We start from the raw sequence: 8,820 nt of genomic DNA on the forward strand, positions 1-8,820 counted from the left end.
ATTCCCATTATTAGAGTGGATCGAAAAACTGGTCCGTTTACACAATGGAATACTAAGCATTAGAAAGGAAAGAGGAACTCATACCCTTTGGGACAACATGTGAATAGCATTATGATAAATAAAATAAGCCAGGTGTTGATGGACAAATATCGTATGATCTCACCTATAAGTGTAATCTAACCAACAAAACAAACAAGCAAGCAAAATAGAAACAGAGACATGGAAATAAGGACAAACTGACTGTAACCTAAGAGGATGGGGGTGGGTGATTCAGTGGAAAGAAAGGAAGGGTTGTCAAGGATCATATATAATGGACCATGGAAAAAGACAATGTAGAGAGAGGGTTGAATATGTGAGATGGGTGTGGTTAGGGCTGGGGAGAGTAATGCAGTGGAAATGAGGATAACTGTAACTGAACAACAATAAAAAATAAAATAAAATAAAGCAATACTTCAATTAAGGGAATAAAGAAGAAATTGACATTGACATGTGGGGAAGTGTGAGGGGAATATTGAGAGAAAGAAGTGGAGTGGGCAAGACAAGGCACATGAATAGTAGACTCATGGGCATGGACAATGTGCTGGGGGGATTTCCTGTGGGAGTGTGGGGTGATGGAACAGTGGAGAGCAAGGAGAAAAAAAGCAGGACAACTGTAACTTAACAATAATAATTTTCTTAAATAATTTTTTTTCTTTTTGCTCTTCTATGTGGGTGTTTTTTTGTACCTTGTCTCTCAAATTGCTGATTTGATCCTCTGCATCACCAACTTACCCTTTACTCCTTCCAGTGTGTTCTTCATATCAGATATTATGTTCGTCATTTCTGACTGGTCCTTTTTTATGGTTTCTATTTTTTTCATGCTGTTGTAGTTCTCATTAAGTTCCCTAACCATCCTTATAACCATTACTTTGAACTCTATAGCTGATGAATTGCTTGCCTCCTTTATTTAGCTCTTTTTCTGAATAGTTCTCCTGTTCTTTCTTTGGGGTCTATTTCTTTGTCTCTTTATTTTGGCTGCCTCTTTGTGCTTGTTTCTCTATATGTTAGATAGATCTTGTGTGACTCCCAGTCTTCATGGGATGACCTCATGTACTAGATGTCTTGTGGGACCTGTTGGCACATTTTCTTTGATCATCTGGGCTATGTCCTCTAGGAATGTCCCTTGTGTTTGTTATGTGTGCTTTCCAGCTGTAAGTGACTCTTGGTTGCTATTGGCTAATTTGTGCATAGGATCAACCCTCAGGACTTCTGGCTATGAGGCTCAATCCCAACTACAACATGCAAGCGGCCATGCAGGTGCTGACTCTGTGAGGTGGAATTTATCTCAGCAGTGTTTAGTGACTGCAAAGATCTCCCTTTGGATATGATTTTTGTGAAATTCACTAGATCCTGCTCTAATATTGCTTGAAGCTGGCCACTGGGCATGTTGTTTCTGGGCCTTTTGGGAGGGACTCTGGTGCAGATCAATGTCAGATCCTCTTTGTGCCTGGACCTTGACTACCTGTTTGGAGCTACAAGAAATCCACAGCCTGTGGCTGCTTCTATTAGGCTTAGGTGTATGTGTGAAAGACCAAGCTGTGCACCAGGACTGGCTTTTTCCAGGCTGGGCCAGGGTAGGTCAGTCAAAGTCCCAAGGCACCCCTAAAACCATCTTATCCTGCCTCTGCCTGTTCAGTCAGTGAAAGTCCTGGTGGAGTCAGGAGGATGGAGCTAGTGGATCTCCTGTAAGGGGGATGTCCTGGTTAGGCTTCAGGGAAGGTGGTGGGTGTGGTCCTTGTTTTAAAGCCACATGAATCAGTCTGTCCTGGATTTTCCCTTACCTCAGCAAGGCAGAGTCACTAGGAACTGGGTAGGTGAGGTTGGGTTTACCAGAGGTTGGGCCCACCAGAAGCCAGGAGGTTGGTTCTATCTGATCTCCCCTGAAGGGAAAGCACCAAGCAGCTGGGTTCATGAAAAAGTGGTGAAATGGCCCCCATCCCAAAGCCAGATGACTCAGTCACTGATAGAATCCTAAGTCTGCCCAGACTTCTACACCCTGGGCAAAGCTGCTGACTCCTTAGCGGGGCCTAAGCTCTGTAGGGCAAAGCTGGAGGGAATCTAGATTGTAGGGAATTTTCATAGGCTGATGCCCCCCAGAGGGGAGTGCTGCACCCAAGAATGATAGTGTCTACTATATGGAAGAATAATTCAGCCCAGGGATCCTGGTGGCTGTCCTCTAGCTGACTCCCTGGAGCCCCATACCCCAGCTTCTCATGAGTTGACTCTAGTTCTCTATGCCCTTTCTCTCCTGGAGCCCAGGATGAGTGGCTGCAAACAAAATTTTGTGCATTGACAATTTAAGGGTGCCTACATCTTCTGAGGACTCTGTTTCTCCCTGGTGGACAGAAACCCCACTGTTTTTCACAGCTGAATGTTATATGAGCTCCTCTTCTCAGGTCTGGTACTCCAGGCTGGGGAGCCTGCCTTAGGGTTTAGGCCCCCCAAATCCTCTGGGGGAACACCCCAGCAGCTAAGATATCCCTCTGGAATCTCAGCCACTGCCTGTGGTAGCAGAGCCAGCCCTTAAAAATCTCCCTGCTTTTTGCCAGTCACAGTATGGCTTTTGTAAATCATTGGTTATAAGATTCCTCTTCAGCTAGTCTTCAGTTGGTTATTCAGTATGATTGTTCTTTAATTTAGTTGTAATTCTAGTTTGCTCCTGGGAGGAGGTGAGTGTAGCTTTTACCTACTCTACTGCCACCTTGAAATAGCCCACAAGGAAGATCTTGTGGTGATGGAACAGATCTAAATCTTGATTACAGCTGTTCTACATGTATAATAGAACTAGACATGCACACCATACCAATGTTAGTGTTCTAGTATGATACTGTACTCTATTTATATATTATACTACCAGTGGGAGAAAATGGGTGAAGGGTACATGGTACCTCTCTGTACTATATTTGCAACTTCCTATGAATCTATAGACATTTCAAAAGTTTTTAAAAATCAAGAGAATGATAACCACAAAATTTAGAGTTTAATTCTAAAAGTGAAGAAGAAAATAAACATACAACAGATCCAAGAGAATCCTAACGCCAGTAATAGGTTCATGGATGTTCCTAGTATTATTATGCTTTCTTATGTTATATATTCTGTGTAGGTCTCAAAAGTTACATAATACAACTATAAACACCATTAAGTTTGAAAATTTTTAGTAAATTTGCTATTACTGGAAGAAATTGTATGGTTAGGGATGGTTGTAGTTTGGGGAAATTGTCCTAACTCCCAGACATAACCCTCATGAATTGTCATACATGCTACAATGGCGAGGCTGGTTATCCCTTAAAAGGATGTGCCTAAGAACACCTGAATTTTTGAAGGATGTTTCATCCTAAAATCTAGAGCAAGTTTTCAAAGTTAACTCTACTACACACTTAAAAATCTGTTCCTGATCCCAGATTCCCCCTGCATTAATTTGAGGATGGGATGCTCTGTTTCAGAGTGATTCACATTCAAGTGAGAACTTAAAATTTGTATTGCTCTGAACTGAAATCCCCTACAATCCCATGTTTTTTTCAGTCATTTTTTTCTCTGTAAATTCATAATCTGATCTTTATTTCAAGTGAATTTTATCTTCTTCCATTTGAAAAGCCTACCAACCTCCTAAGGTCTTTCCTAGATTGTATTTGGCTTTATTAATGATTTTTTCATAGTTTAGTGTCATGTGGATATTTGGTCATGCTATCAATTATGTTATCCATATGTTTCATTGATGTAATTAAATACTGCATGAGTGTCATAAGTGAGAGTCAAACTCAGAGCTTTGAGTATTTGCATTGTAGTCTGCAATTAGCTCATTAAAACCTTCCTCTGAGTTCAACCAAGAATTGTCAATCATCCTCTGCTTCTGTAATTTGTTCACAAATAAATTAAGTGATTAATGACATTAAATTATGATTTATGAATGTAAAAGATATTCCTTAAATAATCTTAATGATCATCTCATCCAAATATATGAAAAAAGAAACAAGGATGATCTACCTAGATATTAGAACAAGACCATCTCCCCTGTAATCAACACTCACTTTTGTCATAGTGATCATAGGGGGCCTGAAACTGTTAAACTTAAATTTTCAGTAGAAGTATTTCTTTCATTTATTCAGAAACATTTATTTACTTACTCACTATTATAGAAAAATATTAAAATGTGAAGAAAGCTGAAGAGTACAAAGTAAAGGCCCCATGAATTCCACTCCCCATTTCCACAGCCAAAGGATAACCACTAACATGTAATACTCTGTTTTGCACCCACCCAAACCTTTTCTACAGAGTGAGCTATAACAGTAAGATTCCTCCTGCTACCAACAGTTCAGATGAGCTTCAATATGAACAAGAAAGGCACTGCATTTGACTCAGGTAGATGAAAAGCCCAGAGGTAGGGCTTCTTTTGTGTGAGGCTTCATGTGAGAGCTCACAACTTTCACCAAGATGTGCTTGCCTGCCTTCTTTCAGTGCAGCTTTCTATGGGGTTGTCTTCAACTGAAGGCTGCTTTCACCTTGTTTAGCTAATCTTGAGATAATATGACTCTATTAATGTCCAGCAGGAAAGAGAGAACACTTTTTTGCCCTGGAAAAAACTGGGATTCTCTTGGATTGGACTGGCTAAGGTCGCACACCTCTATCCACCAAAATCATTTATATGAGTTTATTTGTACTTTGCATATATTCAATCCCTTGCTTTCCTGTTTAATATAGCTAGTCTTCAGTCCATATAGTTATAAAAAGTGAGCTCTGGAATATGAGACCACAAGGAGAAAATGTCTGAGATAACAATGTTAAGTTAAACAATATTGGACAATGGGCATTTACTGGACTGGGAGCTCCAGATTCTCATCTTGAATTTGCATATGAACCAGGAAACCGTTTTGTGTCTTGGTTTCCCAGGTGCAGAATGAAGGGGATGCAAGACCCCATGATTCTAGATCAAAGACATCATAAACAAGCTTATGTCTTCAAAAAGACATCTGTCTCTTAGAAAAGATAAATTATTTGGGCCTAAAATATGGGTGAGTAATAAATTGACCCAGGAGTTCCAGCTTCATATGTTCATTTCAGTCAACATCCAAAGGAAAGAAAAATGTCTCTTTTATTTTATTTTTTAAAAATTTTATTTAATTATTTTTCAAGTACATTTTTTGTCTATTTCTCCCATCCCAGCCCCCCCGCCCCGTCTCCCCACCTCCCTCCCATTCCCCCCCCCAGTCCTCATCCCTGTGTCTTTCATACTTGTTCCTCAAAATCCCTCCCCATTTTCCCCCTTAAATTCTCTTCCCTCTCCCCTCTAGTCACTGTCCACTTGTTTTCTATTTCAGTGTCTTTGTTTTTATTCTGTTTGCTTGTTTGTTTTATTGTTTAGCTTCCTGTCAAAGGTGAGATCATATGGTATTTGTCCTTCAATGCCTGGCCTATTTCACTCAGCATAATGCTTTCCAGTTCCATCCATGTTGTTGCAAAGGGTAGGAGCTCCTTCTTTCTCTCTGCTGCATAGAATTCCATTGTGTATATGTACCACAATTTTTTGATCCATTCATTTAGTGATGGGCACCTAGGTTGCTTCCAACTCTTGGCTATTGTAAATTGTGCTGCTATGAAAGCTTCTGCATGGCTAAAGAAAACAGTATTAAATTAAAAAAGACAACCAACTGTATGGGAAAACATATTTGCCAGTGATAACTCAGACAAAGGTTTAATCTCTAAAATATACAAAGAACTTACACGACTCTACTCTAGGAAGACATCTAACCCAATTAAAAAATGGAAAAAGGACTTGAACAGACACTTCTTCAAAGAGGACATATAGAATATCCAGAGACACATGAAGAGATGCTCAATATCGTTAGCTATCAGAGAGATGCAAATTAAAACCACAATGAGATACCACTTTACACCAGTCAAGATGGCTATCATAAACAAAGCAACAAACAACAAATGTTGGAGAGGTTGTGGGGAAAAGGGGACCTTAGTTCACTGTTGGTGGGATTGAAGAATGTCTCTTTTAGAATGTCTTTCCCCGTAGGTCCACAACACACCTTCCCTTGTGCCTGTGAGCCTGGCTTTATCACAATGAGGGGAAAGGAAGCAGTTCACTGCACACACAACAGGGAAAGGATGGAAGAGGGAAGGACTGATCAGTCACATGGCCATTTCTAACCCATTATGGCTAAGGAATGCCATGAACTTATTGGCTCAAGCAAAAGGGATAGCTGAGGTCACCTACAAGGGTCAGCCTCTCCTATGGTTCCCAGTTTGAATCTGGAGAGGAGGCTTCCAAACAAAAATCAGGTGCTGCAAGGCAGGGATGAGGAAGTTTTGTACTGTGAATACAGGCTACTGCATCCTCCCCAGGTGAGGATTCTGTTGGAAGTAAGATGTCTACAGAGAGGGACTAGAATGCTCTCTATTTCAAGCCACTTGGTGAATAGTCAGTGTGTCTTTTTTGTTAATTGTAACAACCCCACAAAATTAAAGAACAAATTTTGAGGTTTTAAAACCTATTTTCAATTAAATCCAATCATTATATGGTATAATCATTCATTAGATCAAGTGTGATTGTGTTGGTTACAGCAATGTGATACCTGCCTTCCAGGAGCCAACACTAAAATCATCAGGACCCTTTCTTCTAATGGGACGTGTGAAGAACAGTAACACTGTTTCCTGCATGGACAGTCCTTCTCTCTGTCCCTTTGTTTGTGGCAGGCTCTGAGCTACAGTGAACACTGCTGAGTTAGGACCCAGTTGCCTGGGTTATAAATTACCTACCACTTACCATCTCTGTGAGTCTAGGCAATATGCACACTTATATACACACACATATGCACACACATGATGAGGGACTAAAAAAACCAAATGATCTTCTGTAGGGCAGGCCCTTTTAATACAGACGTCCCCACTAGGTGAGTGTTCTAGAACACATCTGGATCAGTGTACTAGCTGGCATTGTTGTGAGAGGCTACATCTGACTTCAGTGAATTTTTAAAATATTTATTGCTTGGAATTTTATTTTCCTAGTATATCTGCTTAATATGATCCCTAGCACAAGTGTTTTGAAGACTCTTTCAATACATTTTCCATTTCACGATGGGTGAATTACCAGTGCACCTGCCCACTCCACAATCAGTGTTCAACAGTTTTTGACCAAAAATGGCATGACCCCATGCCCCACTCTCCCTCTTCACCCTATCTCACCCCAAGCAACATTTTTTTATTTTCCTGGATGAAAACATTTCTCAAAGGGAAACAATTTGCTGATGTGCAAGAGGTGAAACAAAAAACAGCAGAAGTACTAAAAAGCATCAAAATCAATAAGTTCAAAAACTGTTTTGAGCAGTGGAAAAATGTTTTGATATGTGTAATGTATTAAATGGGGAGTACTTTGAAAGTGACTAAAGTTGAAATATATAATAATAAATACACATTTTTATAAATAAATTGTTTTGGGGGGTCCTCCCTTGTGTATGTGTATAAAGAGAGTAAAAATAATACTAAACCTTCTTCATAAGGTTGCTATTGTGATTAAATGTGTGACTAAGTATGTTTGGAACAGTGAGTGACATTGAGTAAGTGCTTATTAAGTTTTTTTGTTGTCTTTATTACTATTTTTATAATTATTAATGAAGCAATTCTTTACTTAATGAAATCAAGATCTCTGGTTTTAGCACTGGTAGGTAAACTCTCATGTAGGGATGGGTGGCTAGGCCAAGCGGCTCTTGCTCTGTACCTGCTAGGGTTTATCTTCTTATTGGGTGAGGAAGTATATGTGTCTCTTTTTTCTATTGTAGTAAAGTATACATAACATAGCATTTACCCTTTTAATCATTATAAAGTGGATAGTTCAATGACTTAAGTACATTGATAGTGTTGTGCAACCATCACTGTCATCCACTTCAGAACTTTTCCAGTCTCCCAAAATGAAACTCTGTCTTCACTAAATCCTAACTCCCTATTCCTACTTCCTCAGCACCTGGCAACTACTATTCTGCTTTCTTTCTCTATTAACTTGCTTAGTCTTTTTACCCCATATTAGCAGAATAATACAATATTCATTCTTTTGTTCTGGCTTATTTTATTTGATATGTTTTCAAGGTTCATCCATGCTGTAGCATGTGTCAGAATTTCATTCTGTCTTAAGTTTGGGAGGACAGAAACATATTTCCATGTATATGCCTTTGGGCTACTGTGAATAATGCTGCTACGAAGATTGGTATATAAGTTATGTGTTTGAGTACACGATTTTCATTCTTTGGAGTGTATACCAACAAGTGGGATGTTAAGTCACATGCTTAACTTTTGGAGGAACTGTCAAACTGTTTTAAATAGTAGCTGTACTATTTTCCTTTCGCACCAGCAATGCAGAAGTATTTCAATATCTCCACATTCTCTTCAACACTTGTTACTTTCTGTTTCTTTAAAACAATAACCTTCCTAACCTTCCTAATAGGCATAAAGTAGTGTTTCTTTTTTTTTATTATGCTGCTATCACACTCCAGTCCCCAGACACTAATTGTTCATTTTTTCAATATTATACTTTTTATTAAGTATTAAGTGTTTTTACATATGCTGATATTTTTTAAAGTTTATTTTGCCTCATGAAAATGTAAAGTAGTTTAGAAAGTAACTCTTTCTTTCTTGCTTTACTGAGATATAATTGACATATAACATTGTGTAAATTGAAGGTGTACGATGTGTTAATTTGTTACACTTACATATTGCAAAGTAATTACCACTATAGCAGTTAGCTAACATCTCCATTCCTTCACATAATTTCCATTTATTTTTTGT

The sequence above is a fragment of the Artibeus jamaicensis genome, unplaced genomic scaffold, assembly GCF_021234435.1.
Source record: "Artibeus jamaicensis isolate MK-2021 breed Jamaican fruit bat unplaced genomic scaffold, CSHL_Jam_final contig_558, whole genome shotgun sequence".
NCBI lineage: Eukaryota > Metazoa > Chordata > Mammalia > Chiroptera > Phyllostomidae > Artibeus > Artibeus jamaicensis.